At 38.1% G+C, this 20905-nt stretch overlaps 1 pseudogene; it reads right to left on the reverse strand.

Annotated features, from left to right (window-relative positions):
• Window positions 1-964: 964 nt before the first annotated feature.
• The window catches only part of LOC100432526 (transient receptor potential cation channel subfamily A member 1-like), a 57412-nt pseudogene continuing 37471 nt past the window's right edge, over window positions 965-20905 (reverse strand).

The raw sequence follows: 20905 nt of genomic DNA on the forward strand, positions 1-20905 counted from the left end.
GGAAAGGGTTTACATAGGATAGAACGGAGGGAGAGTTACTATTGTTTTTACTTCTTCTCTAAGCCATGTTTGCTCTCGCACACACCAGATTTCGGTGGCTTGACTTCTGTGAATATAAATTTGTCAGACACTTATTTTGTTGATTTAGTTCCGTTGGTAAACACTGGAGCACAGTCTCATAGTCATCTCTCAGAACTGTCAGCTACTAGGAGCTAAAAAAAAGAGGGACTCCTAGGCATACTGCCATTCAACAGAATCTCTTTCTTTATTCTAAGAGTTCAAAAAATATGGTACAGCCAGATTTTTTCTTTTTCACAGAGTTAAGTATAATCCAGCTAAAAATAGTGCCGTGTTTTAATATCTGTAACCTAGAATTTTTATCCACGCAAAAATATTTTCACTTCTTATAGCCCTTTGTGTAAACTTTGCTGAAGGAAATTAATTAATAGATATATGAGTACTTAATTTTAAATGTGAATCCCCATAAATAAAAACATATTTTCATTGGCTAATAAAATTCCCTCATCCCCTCAATTACTTTGCTCTCTCCAATGTAAGTGCTTTTTAGGAAAAATGGGATGACAGCTGGCATTATTTGGTCTCCGTTATGTGCATGGCTGACTGATAAGCAACTTACACACATTTTCCTCTTCAGGTCTTATAAGAAACTTATGTCTCTCTTAGAGAGACATATTATCTCCATTTTCCTAAGAAGAAAACAGATTTGGGGGATTAAGTAACATTTCAAAGATCACATAGAAAAATGTCAATGCTGGAATTTGAGCTATGGTCGATCTGATTTTAAAAGTCTACTTCTAGATTTGTAAAATTTAATCTGTCCTTGACACATGCATGGAATAGAAGACTCTTCCTCTAGCACTGGCAGAGGAAAGGATTAGAATAATGAGATAACTTTCTACAATATGTAAAACCATGTACACCTAACAACACATCAACAATCATACAATTGAAAATGTGGTTTAATCGTATCTGTAGATATGTTTTGTCATAGGTGAGACCCACACTTCAATAGCAACAATAAAAATGAATTAATATTTAGAATATAAATTCTGGCACATACACCACATCTTCTTTAAAATTGATTGAATATATTGAAATAAAACCAGTCACGTAAAATGACTTGATGATGAACTTATGGAATATCCTATCGTTCTCAGTGTATGTTTAGAACTTTCTGGTGTTCCAATCTTACCGTAGATCAGGGGCTTACAGCCTGTGCCTGGTACCATCAGGACCCAACAGGTGGATGTTCGATATTATCTTCTTTTATCTTTTAGGTCATTTGCCAATCAGGAAGTTAAACAATGACCTATGTTCTTCATATAAGAAAGCAGAACATTTGGGGCCTTTCCTGTTTCAAAAATTTCTCTGTATTGGCCTAGAGGCTTCTCTTACTTGGACTTTTGCGGTGGCTTGAGGTCATAGTTTTGGGATGCAAACACGTAACGTTCACCTCCAACTTCTGACTCCATTTATATTTCTCATCTATTTATTTCTGCCTTGGTTCTTGTCTGACATCTTGATTCTGGTACCAAATTAGTTCTTCATAAGAATGAATCTAAAAGTAGGCCCTGCTGTTTATTCTAAGTTTTTCTTAAATCCTCTGATTTTCTTCCTAGGTATGTCTCCATATATTTAACTATAAGCAGTCCTTTTTCAGCACATTATATTGGTGCTCATAATATGTTATCAGAAGAATAGTTTTTGCTGCACATCATAAAAACCTGGATTCCAATAGGCTTGAACTATCCATTATTCCACATAGCAGCAGATCCAGAGAAAATGCAGGCTTCAAGTTTGGTTGACCTGGTGATGTCATCAACGATCCACAATCATTTCATCTCTTCTCAGCCATTCTCAGTTTAGGCTCCGTTTTCAGGCTGGTGGAAATATAGCTGCAGCAGTTCAAGTTTTCTCATTCTGACACAATATCTAGAAGGGAAGAGAGCATCCTTTTCTGGAGGTCTCTCTTTGAGCCAAGGAAATGTTTCTTGAAGGTCCCTGCAGACTTCCTCACACGTCTCATTGGTCATATGCCCAGGCTTGAACCACTCACTGGCAAGAGGAATGAATCTGCATTGATTCAGGTCAGTCACCTAGGTGGAGTGAATGTTGGGGAATCAGCCACAATATTCACATGTAGTGAATTTCTTCCAAATATGTTATAAATAGTGATGATGTTGGCATACTATCTGGTTGTGTGCATAGTGCCATGACATTGGTCTGTTGAAAACAAAGAAATATTTTACGTGGTGTAATATATTGCAGGCTCTTGGGGGCAAAACTACAAAGTATTTTTGATGCAATGTTCCTGTTATATTTACAGGACCTACTACATGCTGGAGTTCTCTGATACAATGCTAATAAATTTATCCAAAGCTAAAATTTGAATGAATTGTATTAGCTGCTTCATCTTTATGAATAAAATTGCATCCTTTCAATAATGGGTGTAATACCATATTAAGTGATGCATTTCACTGTTGCTGGCTATGCAGGATACGCTAAGAGACTGTGATTCTGGTTTTCCCAGCATTGATAGATCATTCACCTCCATACCACCTAAAAGAAGAAAGTTAAAGGCAGCAGTATATTTATTTGTTGAGGGTTGTCACCATGCTCCCTTTCCTTGCTGTGGGTGAGTGGAAGGAAGCTGCAAGAGGACCACTCACAGAGCTTGGCATATGCCCATTAGTATTTGGAGGAGGTAGCAACTGGTACCTGATGCCTACCTGAAAATGTCTAATGGGAAAGATCTGGCCAACCACTCTGAAGGCAGAGCAAGAGGAGTGTTCTACATTCAGAGAAAGCCACTCTTCTACCAAAAGCAAGGACAAGGTATGTTTCCCATGATGACCAAAACCCGCAGAAGGAAGGTGTTCGTGAGTCCTCTTAACAGTGATCTCAGTAGGAAGAAAACTAGGAAAGCAGGGTGTGGTGGAAGCCAAAGAAAGAATGGGCAGCAATTACAAACATTCTTAGATATCAAGTGCCCATTGGATTTGGCATGAAGTTCGTTGGCACCTTTGGTGGTGAAGGAGTAAGCCCAGTTGCAGCACATTGCATTTTCACGGTCATCAGTTGTAGGTTTGATGGAAAGAAATTGAGGAAGTTTCCATCTGTATTCATTATTTGTTGCTTCATAACAAGATCTCCCCCCAACCCCCGAAACATAACAGCTTAACACAGCACAGATTCATTATTTCACAGTATGTGTGGGTCAGTAATTTAGGCACAACTTATCTGGGTCCTCTGCTTTAGGGCTTCTCAGAAGGCAACAGTCAAGGTGCCAATCAAAAGTGGAGTCTCATCCAAACACTTGTCTGGGAAGGAGCTGTTTCCAGGGACAAGTGAGCCTCAGCAGAATTTAGTCCCCACAGGACTGTTGGGCCGAGGGCCTCAGTTCCTAGCCAGCTGTTGGCAAGAGTTCCTTGCCACATGGGCCTCTCAAATATGATGACATACTAGTTTTATATCACTGAATAACAAATTACCACAAATTGAGGAACTTGACGGAATCCAGAAACGCTTGACTAAGTTCTGTGAATCTCATAAGGTTGAAGTCAAGGTATCAGTCATGCTGGGTTCTTTTCTGGAAGATCTGGGAGGAAATCCACTTCCAAGCTAATAAAGGCTGTTGGAAGCATCCAATCCCTTGTGATTGTAGACCCGAGGTCCCTGTTTCCTTGCTGGCTGTCAGTTAGGGCCTGATCTTTGCTCCTAGAAGCTGCCTGCATTCTTCATCATGTGGTCACTTCCATCTACAAAGCCAGCAATGGCGTGTTGAATCCTTTTCATGCTTTAAAAGTTTTACTTCCCTTATTGCCACCTGTCAGGGAAAACCCTTTGTTTTGAAGGACTTGCATGATTAGATTAGGTACACCCAAATAGTCTCCTATCTTCAGGTTAACTGTGCCATATAACACAACACAACATAACATAACATAACATAACATAACATAACATAACATAACATAACAGTGAAAGTGATATAAGCTTCATAGGTTCTGGGGATTAGAGTATAACATCTTGGGGTAGGGTAGGTTACCTTTTTATGTTTCTATTTTCTTCTAGGAGTAGGGGGCCTAGAGCGAGTAGGACTTGCTATGGGCAAAAGTTTAGAGTCAAGTGGGGAAGTGTTCAAATAGAGTTAAGAACAAAGAAACAGACAAATTGGGGAAACAGAATTATTGCTGGGAAGCACAGGATGATGCCTTGAGGTAAGAGGTTAGGAATTCAGCTATTAAAAGACACAAAATGCTTATAATTTTCAAAATTCCCTGTCTTATTTGTGTAGCATACATAGATACAAGATAGCATTTTTAGATTCATGAGTGGTCCAAGGGACTTTGATTAACTTAACTATAGCAAATATACCATTCTTTGTGAGACTATCTGATGGGCAGCCATGGACCCAAGGAGATTTTCTACCCAAAATCTCACAAATTTCCACTCCCATATGTATTTATTTTAGGCAACAATAATCAAAATTTGGTCAATGTAATGGCATAATTAAAATGTGAAATTATTGTTGTTATGCAAAGCGTAAGTGGATACATGTTTAGTGTTAAAAAAAATTGAGCTAATATTGAGTTGGTAGTGTTTCATCTGATTTCAAAATTTCTGCAGGATTCTCCAGCCTTGAGCAATTTGAACTGTGCAGTGAATGAAACTACTGAAAGAAACTAGCATACAATAAGCAAATGAAAAGTATGCAGTTGTATAACTCTTAGGCATATTGCTGGACAGTACAATATTATTCTGACCTTAAACAAGTTACTTAACTTCTCTGGGCCTTAGTTTCTTCATCTTCAAAAATTAGGAAAATAGTATGTCTCTTGCAGTGTATTAAATGAGACAACAAAAGTAATTAAAACAGAGTAAGGGATACATGTATTTATTTATCCTAAATGTATTTTTTCTATTTTGTTGTTCAATTTACACCAAGAAGAATTACTAGTCCAAATGTTGCCATTCAAACCTTAATTGTTATAAAATCAAGTAAATGTCTGAAATCTATTCTAAGATGCTACAAAAACTTAAAACAACATTATATATATATTTTTCCCTTTGGGAGGGGAGTCTAAAAACAATGCAATCCCCTTTTCAGTAATAGAAACTTTATCTTAATTTTATATTTATTCAAAAGACTAATTTACAATCACTAATTCTAATGTTGGCAAAGAACCTTATTATTTCTCTAATGGAATTGATCTGTAAATTTTCATACTTCAAAAGTCTTAATAAATAAACATTAATCAGAGGATCTCACAAAAACTGTGACTGAAAAATATACATATGAGTTCAGCCAAGAAAAAAATGAGTGTAATCAGACTGCTACTCAATTTTAATATTGGAGAACAAAGAAGGTAAATAGCTAATTTATGACAAATGAGGATTTACTCATTGCCAAAATACAATGGATCATTTGTTGTATACTTAAAAAAGTAAGATCTTAATGGAACTTAATAATATCAGCTTTTCCAGTGGCCCTTTTTTTGTTCATATAAAACTTGATTTTTTTCAATTAAGTACAATTGCAATTGTACTTAATCAAACTGCAATTTGAAAATAGTAAAGTACATTTTAATTTGTTATCTACTGTTTTTGGTAAATTGATGCATCACCGACAATCAAAGAATATACACATATAGATATTACCGTCATTCTTATATTACAAGCCACATTTACTGACTCACTTAAATGACTTAATATGGTGTGTATACCAAATTAAAGGCTGGAGTGATCATTGAAAATTTCTAATCACTTTTGACAGCTTGATTCTACTCTGCTTTGTAAGAGTTAGGCTTTGTAAGCCTACTCAGAAGATAGTGTGGGGTTAGAGTAGAGCCTAGACTGTTATTCAGGGCGAATTTATCATTTTATGACTACACAAAGGAAATTAACCTGCAAAGAACTCAGGAAGAACAGTCATAGAGATGAGGGGAGCCCAGGCATGGTTATAATTAGCACCCAGTAATTCTGGCTCTTTATATGGTCCCTCTTCCATTATAATGCAATGGTCTTGCTTAGTCTTTGATCACTTCATATACTTTCTATAGTGGACATTCCAACTGTGAGTGTGTGTGTGTGTGTGTGTGTGAAAGAGAGAGACAGAGTTAGGCTTTTTGTTCCCAACCAAATCTCATCTTGAATTATAATCCCCATAATTTGTCACGGGAGAGACTAGGTGGAGGTAATTGGATCATGGGGGCAGTTTCCTGCACACTGGTCTCATGATAGTGAGTGAGATCTCATGAGATCTGATGGTTTTATAAGTGTCTGGTAGTTCCTCCTGCATTCATTCTCCATCCTGTACCTTGTGAAGAAGGCGCCTTGCTTCCCCTTTACCTCTGTCATGATTGTAAGCTTCTTGAGGCCTCCCCAGCCATGTGGAACTGTGTCAATTAAACCTGTTTTCTTTATAAACTACCCAGTCTCAGGCAGTTCATTATAGCAGTGTGAAAATGGACTAATACAGTAAATTGATACTGGGGAGAGTGGGATACTGCCATAAAGATACCTGAAAATGTGGAAGTGACTTTGGAACTGGGTAACAGGTATTGGTTGGAACAGTTTGGAGGGCTCAGAAAACAAGAAGATGTGGAAAAGTGTGGACTTGTTAAATGACTTTGACCAAAATGCTGATAGTGATATGGACAATGAAGTCCAGGCTGAGATAGTCTCAGATGGAGATGAGGAACTTGGGAATTGGAATAAAGGTGCTTCTTACTATGCTTTAGCATAGGGACTATCAGCATGTTGCCCCTGCTGTAAAGATCTGTGAAACTTTGAACTAGAGAGAGTTGATTTAGAGTATCTGGCAGAAGAAATTTCGAAGCAGCAAAGCATTCAATAGGTGCCCTGCATGCTCTTAAAAGCATTCAGTTTTATGCATCCACAGAGAGATGGCTTGGAATTGGAAACCATATTTAAAAGGGAAGCAGAGCATAAAAATGTGGAAAATTTGCAGCCTGATAATGTGATAGAAAAGAAAAACCTATTTTCTGTGGACAGATTCAAGCCAGCTGCAGAAATTTGCATAAGTAATGAGGAGCCAAGTGTTAATCCCAAAGACGATGGGGAAAATGTTTCCAGGGCATGTCAGAGGTCTTTATGGCAGCACCTCCAATCAGGCCCAGAGGCCTAGGAGGAAAATACAGTTTTGTAGGCCGGGCCCAGGGCCTTGCTGCTTTGTGCAGTCTTGGAACTTTGTACCTCATGACCCACCCATGGCTAAAAGGGGCCAAGGTACAGCTCAAACCTTTGGTTCCGAGGGTGCAAGCCCCAAGCCTTGGCAGTTTACATGTTGTGTTGGGCCTGAGAGTACACAGAAGTCAAGATTGAGGTTTGGGAACCTCCATCTAGATTTCAGATGATGTATGGAAATGCCTGGATGTCCAGCCAGAAGATTGCTGCAGAGGCGAAGCTCTCATGAAGAACCTCTGCTAGGGCACTGTGGAAGGGAAATGTGGGCTAGGAGCCCCAACACCGAGTCCCCACTAGGGTACTGCATAGTGGAGCTGCGAGAAGAGGGCCACCATCCTCCAGACCCCAGAATGGTAGATCCACTGACAGCTTGCACCATGCACCTGGAAAAGCTGCAGACACTCAATGCCAGCCTGTGAAAGCAACTGGGAGGGGTGCTGTAACCTGTAAAGCCATAGGGATGGAGCTGCCCAAGGCTATGGGAGCCCACCTCTTGCATCAGTGTGACCTAGATGTGAGTCACTGAGTCGCATGGAACTTTAAGGTTTAATGACTGCCCAACCAGATTCCAGATTTGCATGGGACCTGTAGCCCCTCTGTTTTGGCTAATTTCTACCATTTGAAACAGGAATATTTACCCAATGCCTGTACCCCCATTGTATCCTGGAAGTAACTAATTTGCTTTTGATTTTGCAGGCCCCTAGGCAGAAGGACTTGCCTTGTCTCAGATGAGACTTTGGACTTGGACTTTTGGGTTAATGCTGGAATAAATTATGACTTTGGAGGACTGTTGGGAAGGCATGATTTGTTTTAAAATGTGAAAGGGACATGAGATTTGACAGGGGCTGGGGCTGGAATGACATGGTTAGGGTTTGTGTTTCCACCTAAATCTCATCTTGAATTATAATCCCCATAATCCCCATAATGCCCACATGTCAAGGCAGAGATGACGTGAAGATAATTGGATGATAGGGACAGTTTGCCTCATGCTGTTCTCACGATAGTGAGTGAATTCTCACAAGATCTAACGGTTTTGTAAGTGTTTGGTAGTTCCTCCTGCATTCATTCTCCTTCCTGCTGCCTGTGAGAAGGTGCCTTGCTTCCCCTTCGCCTTCCACCATAATCGTAAGTTTCCTGAGGTCTCCCAAGCCATGTGGAACTGTGAGTCTATTAAACCTCTTTCCTTTATAAACTACTCAATCTCAGGCAGTTCTTTATATCAGTGTGAAAATGGATTAATACTATGTGCGTGTGTGTGTGTGTGTGTAGATGTGTGTTCTTTATTGCATATTATAAACACTTAGCTGTACATACACACATATATATCTACACACAAATGTAAGTGACATGTGACTAGGAAAAACAAATGAAGTATATCTTTGCTGTAATAAAAGATACTGAAAGGGTAAGGTTGGTCTCCCACCCATCTGCTCTCACAGGGACAGTATGTATTTAACACAGATGCTATGGATGAGCCACCCGAAACATGAGGGCAAATTTCACCCTCTGTCACTTAGTCCTTTCACATCTTGAGTTAATCATATTCATTTTTTTTAAAGCACAGCTATTTCCTTCTCATAGGCAGAGATGGCTCAAAGTCTATAAAATGACCCCCTTAGGAATAACACAAGGAATGGATGTCAAGCAATGTCAGGTTATTGATGTTATTTGTTACGTGTACTTACAAAGAATGTCCCACCACATCTGGGTTTGTTGGGACATACGGTGGTGGATTTCTGATCCACTTTGCGTATGCAACAGCATGGCAGCTTCTTTTCTAAGCTGGTATGGAGTTCCACCTAAGATGCATTTTGGATTTATTGACAGAACCATTAATTAGTATCTGAAATTCTTATATGGCACAGAGGCAATCATTAGTACAGCAAAATGAATACTGATTCCTACTTCCTGACTTCTGGACAGCAGCTGGGCTGACCTCTCACTTTCATTTCAGAGAATTCTATGAGAGCATTAAATGACCCTGTAGGAAATGCATGCTACATGTCCACTGCTGCTATGGGCTCAGACATAGGTTTCAGAATGGATGCAGAGAGTTGCTTAAGAAATAACTCAGGGGAAGTAGGAGAATGGCTTCCTGGTTTTCCAGTCGATGCTGTTTTTGATCCGAAACAAGGCACAGATAACATGGGGGTACTAGGATTTGTGTTGTTTACTTTCAGGGAGCAAAGTAAACAAAATATAGCATCGTACTTTTCAGCTCAACGCCACTGGCACTGTAGTTGAGTGAGCTTCCCCAAGATATTTTATTTGGTGCTACTGCTTGTATTATTATTTTTATTCCCCAGTGTATTTTAAAGAGGTATTAGGGCATTTATGAGGTATTGCTGACATACCTGCCAAGAAGTTTATACATCCCCTCTCCATATAAACATACCTGGAGTCCTAAACCCCATCTTTGTGACACTAACAACCTATCATTAGCTCTTCCTACCTCTGATCTTTCCCCACTAAACCAAGATAACAGCAGATCACCATATACACCATTTTCATTGTGGAAGAGCTAATAATAACTCTCCGCTAACTTACAAAGTAATTTGAAGCACTTCATAATTTACTGCCCTTTTGCTAAGGTTTTTCTCTGCTAGTTTTGAATAAACCCCCCTGTCATCTGGAGCAATCTAGTCACCCACTAACATGAATGATCCTTCCAGACAAGGGGGCCTTGGGCCAGTGCCTTGGCCATTTTCCCTGTTCTGATGTGGTCCTTTGCTCTTACTGGCCCCTCCTTTCAGGACGGTATCGATGTCCTGCTAAATCCCAACCATCTTTCAACACTGACTCATCTCACCCCCTCCATGTAGCATCCCTCATTTTTGCATGTTTTTCTGTACCTGATAATCATTTAACTGTTTCTGTTCTCTAAATGTTCCAATCGCTCTGTATCTCTGTATAATATACACCCATGTCATACAGCATAGAATTTAAGGATAGTTCTCAGTTGATTTTTGATATTTCATTCTATGAATGCCTAGCTGGTGTGCTAAGTAGACATAGTTCACTTAACAGTCAGGGATCACATCTCTCTGTTTCCTCTGGGCTCTCATGCACTTTGTTCACTCTATGTATTGAAACATTGTTTTTCAAAAAATAAATGTTAATGTATGGCTGAATGAATAACAGAGAAGAAAATTGTGACAAATAAGAGTGAAGAGGAGACAAGAGTGAATAGAAAGTTATAACATAATATGATTTTTCTATCTCTCAAACTGGCCAAAGTTTCTGAATGCGTATAGTAAACTGGTCAACAAATATCCTTGAAGCATCAAAAATGCCCACTCGAATTTGAAATTTAAAGACAATCCAGTCAAGAACAGGTAAATAATTTGGTGTTGTATTACAGAAAAGTAACTCACAATATTCAATAGCCAAGGACCTAGCCAAGAAACTTTGACACCACATTTTACATCAAATTGTCCATAAAAATAAGAGAGATGTCACAAGAGAACAAAGCCACATAGATTCAGTTAAAACTTCAATATAAATCATGCTGTGGGGACCCTGTGATTCCCTGCACAAAATAGAAGAAGCTCCTTTAAACAGCGGGGCTAGGATGCCAGTGATGCTCTTGATCAAGCAGCTAGCTACCTGGGTAGCCACAGGTTAACATAACAAAAGATGCTCAGGCAATTTCTTAATTTCTCTACTAAAATTGTTCTAGGACATTTTTTTCATCATCTTTGATTACAGCAGGTATACCAGATAACATGCAAAAAGACACAGGATGTGACTCCTCAGGATTAAGAAAACATCCATTGCTAAATAACTGTGCTCTCAGAAAAGGAAGTAATTATAATTGTATTAATTTCAGTAGGTTTAAATAGATGTAATGCAGACAATGCCTAATTTAGGATGGTTCAACTCATGCTTTTTTGACTTTATGATGGTGTGAAAGTGATACATATTCAGTAGAATCTATACTTCAAATTTTAAACTTTGATCTGTTCTGGGCTAGCAGTATGTGGTACTCTCCTGGGATGCTGGACAGTGGCAGCAAGCCACAGAACCCAGTCAGCCACATGATCAGGAGGGAAAATAGCCCAACTTAACAGTGTAAGTGGTGTAAATTTCTAACTGGCATATTCCTACAAAATGCCCATTTTTGACTTGTAATATTTTTAACTTATTGTGGGTTTACCAGAACATAACACTATCATAAGTGGGGAGGCACTGCACTTACCTGCATAGCTATCCTCTTCAATGACGTATGTTTCTGGACCTCAGCAATGTCACCAACTGCCAAGCCAATCTGAAGTATGACACAAAATTAAATCACTACAGTTGAATGGTCCACCTAAAAATGCATGTAAGGTCTGTCTTAGTCCATTCAGACTGCTGTGACAAAATATTTTAGTCTGGGTAATGTATAAATAGCAAAAGTTAATTGCTTACAGTTCTGCAGGCTGGGAAGTCCAAAATCAAGACTCAGGCAGAACTGGTTTCCAGTGAGAGCCCATTCCTCACAGGTGGCACCTTCTATATGTTCCCATATGGCAGAAGGGCAAAGGAGCTAATAAGCTCCCTCATAGCTCTTTTATAAGGGAACTAATTCCATTCATAAGGGCTCTCCTCTCATGGCCTAATCACCTCCCAAAGGCCCCACCTTCTAATGCCATCTTCTTGGTGATTAGGTTTCTATATGTACATTTTGGATGGGATAAAAATTGAAAGCATAGCAAGGTCTCTGTGGCTAAATTGGGAGACTGGGCATGTGATCTACTAGTAGTAGCTGCAGAATACTTTGGTAATACACCTTACAGAAAACTACAAGGCTTATATACCTCTGCAACGATTATGGCCACTTTCAGAGGTTCAGTACTCTTAAGTGTTAAGACACACAAATTAATCTGAAATTCATTTCATTTAAGATAAAAATCTGTTTTGTTTTTTTGTTTTTTTTTTTTTTTGCAAGGACAAGGATGATGTGATATCACATGCCATTGGGTGTGGCCACACAACATGGTAGGAAACTCCAGGAGTTTAGTAACTAAGGTAGACAAGAGTGATTTAACAACATGGAAACAAATACCAAACTGAGAGAATGATACATTTCATATCTTACATATGTTCAGAAGGAAAACATATACTATAGGGGCAGGAGAGGCTCTAGTGAGAAACCAGAAATTTATGGCTAGATAGGATTAGGTGGGGGGAAGGTGTTAGCTCAGTTCTACTCAATCTGATGAATTAGCTCATTTCACTCACTCATTTATTTTTCAGGCACTTAGTTCCTGTCTTTGCTGAGCCAGCATCTTGCATACTGCACCAGAAAGAAAAGTCAGTGACTGCTCTTGAGGAGCTCAAAGTCCAGTAAACCCTATGTGAAAAGTGATCTGTGAAGGTCACCACTGGATGCCCAGTGCTCAGTATAGAGCAGGGCACATAACAGGTAAACAAAACAGTCACAGAATGAATGAAGAGAGGGAGACTATATTCTAGGGCTTGCAAACAAGCATTGAGAACTGGATATAGTCAGGAAATAGGTTTTACTGGGCAGAATAACTTTTGTTTGGTTTTTCATTTGCAAGTCTTCAACTGGGTATTCTCACCGATTTACAACAGTCCCCATCAAAACCAAATATCTCTGATTTTTGCCAGGCGTGGCAGCTCACATTCGTAATCTCAGCACTTTGGGAGGCTGAGGTGGGAGGATCACCTGAGCCCTGGACTTCCAGATCAGCCTGAGCAACACAGTGAAACCCCCTCTCTACAAAAATACAAAAATTAGCTGGGCATGGTGGTGAGCACCTGTAGTTGCAGCTACTAGGTTGGCTGAGGTGGGAGGATCATCTGAGACTAGGAGGTAGAAGCTTCAGTGAGCCATGATCACTCCACTGCACTTCAGCCTGGGTCACAGACTGAAACGCTATCTCAAAAAAAAAAAAAAAACCAACCCAAAGCTAACCATCTCATACCTGCTGCTTCACATATTTTAGATCCTTGCCTGGGGTCTGAAGACATTTGAACTTGTAAGCCATAGAAGAGATCAATTATTAACTTTTAATGGTCACTAACATTTATCAAATGCTTATCATGTGCCAAATACTGTTTTAAGTCCCTTGTATTAGCTGATTTAATCTTTGCAATAATCTAGAAAGTAGGCTTCATTATTATTATCTATTTGTATCCTCAAAGCTATGGTAACACAAGGAAAGAGCACCCAATAGAGTAAGGTAATTGGAAGTCTACCCCAAATAAGTGATACTTGTGCTGTTTTGAAAGCATAGCGTTAACCCATGGTGGGAGGATTTCCAGGCAAAAGGAAGAGCCTCTACAGAGTGTAGGCAGCATGAAGGAAAGAGTGACACACTCAGGGAATGTGCATTTCTGGGTAAATCCTGGGAACAGTAGGAATTGGGTAAGATAGAGGTAAATCCAGCTCATAGGGACCTTTGCCTGCTGTGCTGATGGGTTTGGACTGAATTAAAGCTTTTCAAGTGGCATGGAAAAAATATTTAAAAGAGTCACTGATGGGTTCAGTTTTTAATTATCAGAATGTCACTCTGGTGACCATTTGTAGGAAGAATTAGACAAAGCAGTGTGATAAGGTAGAGATGCTCTTGAGGCTGCTGCAGAAATTTGGATGAGGAACCATGACAGTCCAAGCCAACTGGAAGCAGATGTGAAAGCCAAAGAATTATTGAAAGAACTGAGGAGAAACGTGGGAGAGTGAAATAGAGATTATCTGCCAATGATCTTAGTAGGATGACTAGGAGATTGTACTGAGAGGCAGTGGAGATTCTGAAGGAAAGATAACATTAGTCTTGGCTCTGTTGGTTTTGATTTTCCACCAGGATATCCAGGTAGAGATGCACAGTGGGTGTTGGATGTTTGGATCCTCAGAATAGGGCCAACCTGCACTACTGCTAAACCCAATTCTCTTCTGGATAATTATCTTCTAAAACATAAACAATTATCGGAGAAGAATGTAGACTTTGTGTCATTCTCCATTATTCCTATTGCCATCCTTTCTTTTTCTAGGTCATCGAAATAAAACTCTGGAGTTGTATCAAATAAGTGGACCAAAATACTTACGAGCCTGCATAATTTTTTTCTTTCCAGAAGCTCTAACTAGTACATTCTCTGGTACATAGTCAGACTCAGAGAAAGTGTGTGGAATATGTGCATGTGTGCATAAATGGATAAAGGAAAAACAGGCATGAAAATGCCAATAAGCAACCTCCATGGACCTCGAGTGGGATGCACCTTTGCCTGCATCAGCCAGCATGCTCATGGCTTGGGCAGATTCTGTAAAGAATTCCATGTGGAAGGGCACTCTCATGTCTACTGATAGTGTCTAGGCTTTGGCTGGGTTCAAGGTGGCATCTGAACATTGCAGATGCCCTCTGCATGAGAGACTTCTCCACTTGGATCTCTGGTCAATGGTAAATTCAAGCATAGAGACAATATGTTCCATAAAGGTCTCTGCCTAACCTCTGACCCCCTCTCCAACTCCAAAGCATCACACACCTTCACCTTTATTGCTTTTCCCTGCTTCTTATTTCTTCATAGCATTTATCACCCCCATGACATTATGCTACACAGTTATTTGTTTATTTAACTTCCTGACTATTTTGTAATCACACTAGGACTGAATATTGGTCTGCTTTCTTCAACACTGTTTCCCAGAACTTGCAACAGTTCATGGTATTTAGTAGATTCTCGGTATTTGCCAAGTGCATGCATCTTTGCACGCCTGAGCCTCTTGATGTGCCTGGTGCTCCTCAGGCACCAAATGAGTGTTGAATGAATAGATTTTGTAGTAGATCCTTTCTCATCTCCCCAGTGGAGGGAGATTAAAGAAGTTAAAAATAATTATCATTATGAAATGTTTCAAATGGTCAACAAACAGAAAATACATGAAAAAACTACTTACAAGTAAATTCATGAGGACAATTGGGGCAAATACTGTGAAGGAAATAAGCTGTGCAAAGGACAGAACTGGATGTGCCAATTTATTCTTCAGAAATGGTTCTAGGAAGGACTCTCAATAATTGATATTTCCTTGTATCATGCTGAAGGTCTGTATTATAGACAGCAATGGAGAACTAAAGGCATCCTGAAATGCGAAGTGTATACAATGAAAAAATGTTTCCTGGAGAGTAGAATTCTGAAAAAATGTTTCAGAATACTTTTTAAAATTCAAAGGTATGCAGTGATAAAATATTAATAAGCAGTGGCAAAGTCATCAAAAGTATATTTTCTGCATAAAGAATAAATCATCATGCACTTTACATAAACTTTTTTTTTTTTGAGATGGAGTTTTGTTCTTTTTGCCCAGGCTGGAGTGCAATGGTGCGATCTCGGCTCACTGCAACTTCTGCCTCCCGGGTTCAAGCGATTCTTCTGCCTCAGCCTCCCAAGTAACTGGGATTACAGGCATGAGCCACTACGCCTGGCCTAAACTTTTTGACAATAGAAAAAGTTACTTAACAAGACCCTACTTTTTTGTAGAATTCAAAAAAGGAAAATAATTTTTCTAAAATCATTTGAAAGATATAGCAGAAGAAAAAACTAAAGTATTAAAATACTGTTGTGATGTAATTATAAATTTTCTAGACTATTTAGATTTACATATAAATATATATTTCCATAATTCACAGTGACAAAATCAACTACTGATACAACTGCCTTACCTGTAAATTCAGGAGGACATAAAAGCTGAGTCCAAAAGCCAAAAGAAGGAAGAAAAATACAACTGCAGACCTCAACAAAGTTTTAAAAATTACCTCCAATATAACAATGAAAATTCCACAATTCTCAAATCTAGGAAAATGAAAAAATAAAATATATACTCACTTTTGTAGTCAAAGTGTATTCATACAGTGAAACTATCGTGTATTAAATCAGGTATTAGATTTCATAAATGAGATCACTGAGGCCAATTATTTTGAAAAAGAAAACATTAATTGAATAATCATATCTCATTTTCAATGTGTTAATCAAATTTATTTTTTCTTACTCTTAATGTTATCTAGTTTTGGATCCAGGGTCTTGCTTTGTCACCCAGGTTGGAGCACAGTGGTGTGACCATGGCTCACTACAACTCTGACCTCTGAGGTTCAGGTGATCCTCCTGCCTTAGCTTCCCAAGTAGCTGGGACCACAAGTGTGTGCCACCAAACCTAGCTAATTACTGCATTTTTTTTGTAGAGAAAGCATTTTGCCATGTTGTCCATGCTGGTCTCAAACTCCTGGTCTCAAGCAATCAGCCGACCTCGGCCTTTCAAAGTGCTGGGATTACAGGGGTGAGCCACTGCACCTGGCCCTAAGGTTATCTTAAATCATTTTACTACTTGGCAACTGGACATTACTTCAACTGAAGTAGGCGAGAAAAATAACAGCTTCCCAATATCAAAGAAGATGCTACCAAATTGGTAATAAAGAAATTAGAGAGGTAAATTGTGTGCTACATCAAGCAGAGATTAACTGAGTTCATGAACTGGAAGACACCTAATGCAGGGTACACAACATATGATTTGTATTTGATCCTTTTATCTCCTTCAGTTTTCTTTTCTACCCACTGCATCCTATATTGGGAAATGTCTGGATAAATAATGGGTTTGTCATCTGGCCACTAACTTGTACTTTGCATTTGACAAAGACAACTTGTTAAAAGAGGAAATTACAATATTATAAAGCTGAAAGGGACTTCAGCTAAGTTCACAGAGATGCCTAGTAACTCACTAAAGCCACTAATAATGACAGAGCCAAGGGTGTGACAGTGTCTGTCTTAAATCCTGCCTTAAATCCTCTTATTCCTTAGCCACTGCCTTTCTTACCATACCATGTCCTCTCCAAGAGGGCACACTCAACTTTGTGTCACTGTGCTCCTGACACAGTAATGCAGACGATATGGTAGAAAAAGTATGCCCCCTGGAGTCAGAAAGACTTTGATTAAATACCTATGTAGTGAATGACTAGCTGAGATCTTCAGCAAGTTACTGAACTCAGTGCTTCAGCTTCTTTTAGACAATGCGAGTAACAACATTAGCCTAGAGTAACAACATTGGCCTCATTATTGGAAAGATTATGTGAAATAACATGAAACTTTCAGAGGCTGGGGAACTCAACCTTTTTTCCCTCTCTAGAATTAAATTATTTAGGCTTATTTTTTCTTTTATACCACTTTGATTCCACATAGTATCTATCAGTTCACTTTGAGTGTTTTAATGCAAAGTAAATGCTTACATATAATATCAGGTAAAACAAGAATAGCCAACACTTTTCCCATTTACTCTCCCCATTTAATCTAGATTTGTCTAAATCAAGGTTCTTGACCTGGGCTCATTTGGTACCCAGGGGACATCTGGCATTGTCTGCATACATTTTTGGTTGTCACAACTGGAGTGGGGTGGATGCTACTGGTATCTAGTGGGTAGAAGCCAGGAGCCAGGAATGCTGCTTAGCATTTTAAATTATACAAGACAGTCCCCCTCTAGAAAAAAAAAAAAAGAAGAAGAAGAAAGAGAAGGAGAAGGAAGAAGAAGAAGAAGAGGAAGAGGAAGAGGAAGAGGAAGGAGAAGGAGAAGGAGGAGGAGGAGGAGGAGGAGGAGGAGGAGGAGGAGGAGGAGGAGGAGGAGGAGGAGGAGGAGGAGGAGGAGAAGGAGAAGGAGAAGGAGAAGAAAGAAGAAAGAAGAAAGAAGAAAGAAGAAGAAAGAAGAAAGAAGAAGAAAGAAGGAAGAAGAAGAAGAAGGAAGAAGAAGAAGGAAGAAGAAGAAGGAAGAAGAAGAAGGAAGAAAGAAGAAGAAGAAGAAAGAAGAAGAAGAAGAAGAAGAAGAAGAAGAGGAAGAGGAAGAGGAAGAGGAAGAAGAAGAAGAAGAAGAAGAAGAAGAAGAAGAAGAAGAAGAAGAAGAAGAAGAAGAGAGAAAGAAAGAAAGAAAGAAAGAAAGAAAGAAAGAAAGAAAGAAAGAAAAAGAAAGAAGGAAAGGGGAGGGGAGGGAAGGGAAGGGAAGCGAAGAGAAGGGAGGAAAAAAATTATCTGGCCACAAAGAACAATAGTGCCGAGTTTGAGAAACCCTGGTCTACATTCTGAACTCTGGAATCATGCTCCAGCCTTTCCTTAATAGAGTATAAAAAATTCTCCACATTTTGAAACAACTGGAAAAGGAATAAGCCAGTTTCAAATGTACACCACTTACAATAGTTTTTCTTTTGATACTAAAAATGCTTAAAGATGGGGAAATCATTAAATCTTGTTTTACCTTCGAAGACACAATAAGAAATTAATCCAATAGAAATAAACCACAATTGCTCCACATTGCCACTGCAGATGGGCTGCTATTTCAGTGAACAAGGGCAGCACTAAAATGGGGCCTGTCATGTTGATAATCCATTCAATACTATTGCTAATATCCATAAAGTAATTCCTTTTCTGGGATAGAAAAGAATAAAAAATTACCACATATACAGACCTTGCATCTATGGATGATTATATACATGTACCCAGTAATAAAATTTTTCTAGCTTTACAGCTATCTGGGGAGAAGTTTAGGACCAAGGAGTAACCTCATGCCATCCTGTATTGACTTCAGAGCCCTTGGGTTATAGATCAGTGTTGGAAATGGCCCAGAGTCCTCTGTTAACCTAGTGTTATGGGAGTCTGTTGCCTAAGGAAATCCTACAAATTGCTGGGCTTTCCTTGTGGAGACCACTCTGCAATGACAAAAATGCAAAGCATTATTATCATCAAACTTATAAATGCAAATATCTATGTGTTTACACGATGCAACAAAGAAAATTTTCACACAAAGTGAGGTGTTGTATAAAAGACATATGATTTATAAAAATAATATTCATGAAAATATACAAAAAAATTATAAAAGACTTTCAACCTCCATACTGAGAAATGAAGGATCCATACCATTTATCAACCAAAGGAAGGACCTGCACATAATTTATATACTTGGTTCTGATCTGAACTTGGCTCACTCATTAAAAAAATAGAAGATAAAGTAAAAATTATGCTATAAAAAGTTCCAAAATTGTATTAAAACTTGGAATTTTATTTAAAAGGAAAAATTTCTGTTAGAATTCAAAGAAAGACCCATTTGAAATGGAGTCTTGGGCCAGATAACTTCTTTATAAACTTTTACATTAAAAATTATCAAGTTCAAAATCTAACCATTATGTTAGCAAAATGTTTAAAAATTATGTAAGAGGAAAGACAGAAAAGTCACTCATAATAACAAAAAGGTCACTCATAATAACCATTTGTAGCCACACAGATCTTTATGGACCAGTAAAAGTGGAACATCTCTTTTATGGATATATATAGATACATCAAACAGGCAGTGGCCTTACCTAAAATCATGTGATTTCTACATTTTGAAACATTTATGCTTGGTATTTCTAATCTATATGTTAGTCAAGCTATGTGAATTTATTACGACACAATATTATCTCAAGTAACAGCTTATCAATTAATTTATGTTCTGAATATTAAAATATTTGCAACTTTAGACATACAAAACGTATTCCATACCTGCTGGAAAATTTGAACCACTTCTTTGACATACCCTAATATACTTGAGCAAAAAACTAAAATCATACAAATTGTTATTAGACTTGAATTCTAAAACAATAAAGGGTAAGATACATAGTTACGAGGATATAAAACACTTTAACATTTCCATAATTTTCACTATTAAATTTTTTTTTACTTATTTTGCTTAATTTATACTGTCTACATTTGCATTAAACAGAAAATTTAAATGATGCAAATACTCATATAATTTACTAGAGATTAACACACCCACATTTCATAATGTCCTTATTAAGAGAAGTTCAAAAATTGCCAATGGAATTATAAAAGAATACGAATCTGTAGACCTACATAAAATTTTTATTGTGGTAAAATACATATATAAAATTTACCATTTTAAAAGTGTTACATTTTACATGTACATTTACATTTTAAAATATAAAATTCAGTGGCAATAAGTGTATTCACAATGTTATACCACCATTACCATTATCTGGTTCCATAACTTTTTCATCTTTTCAAATGGAAATCACATACCTACAAAGCATCTCTCCCCATTCCCATGCCCCACTTTCCCGGGCAACTACGAATGTGCTTTCTTGTAGACCTATTTTAAAGTTATACACTTCAGCATTTAAGCTAGCATCTAATAGATGTCAATTCCTTTTAAATTAGTTCACAGAATCATTAATTGACCTGTTTGTTTATATTCCCTCTCATTCTACAAAGGATTTTAGAAGAAATTCATACCACATACAAATGTTTACAGGCTATCTATAGTAATCAAAGTTTTGATATTTCAGATTTATTATGGTTTAGTAGTCTTAAGAAAAAATACACTTTTTATAATCCTGTATTTTAAAAAGTCAAAATTTGAAATTACCTAGTTATCCAGTATTTCTGAATGATCACTAGTTTTACTGATGATTCCAGCGGAGTTGAAAGCCATTCCTGGTTTTATTCTGACAACAAGAAAGGTCATAGGTATGAGACCAAGACAGTAAAATCCTAGATTTATCATATGGGCTATAAATCCGTAAGCTAACCTACAAAAAAAATAAGCAAACCAGAATTGAGTCGTTTTAAACAAAAATATTTACTTCAGATACCTGTGGGAAAAGTGGTAGTAGTCTCTTTCAGAAACCTAGTTTGGAAATTCACTGAAGTTTAAAATCAA

This window comes from Pongo abelii, chromosome 7 (assembly GCF_028885655.2).
Source record: "Pongo abelii isolate AG06213 chromosome 7, NHGRI_mPonAbe1-v2.0_pri, whole genome shotgun sequence".
Taxonomy (NCBI): domain Eukaryota; kingdom Metazoa; phylum Chordata; class Mammalia; order Primates; family Hominidae; genus Pongo; species Pongo abelii.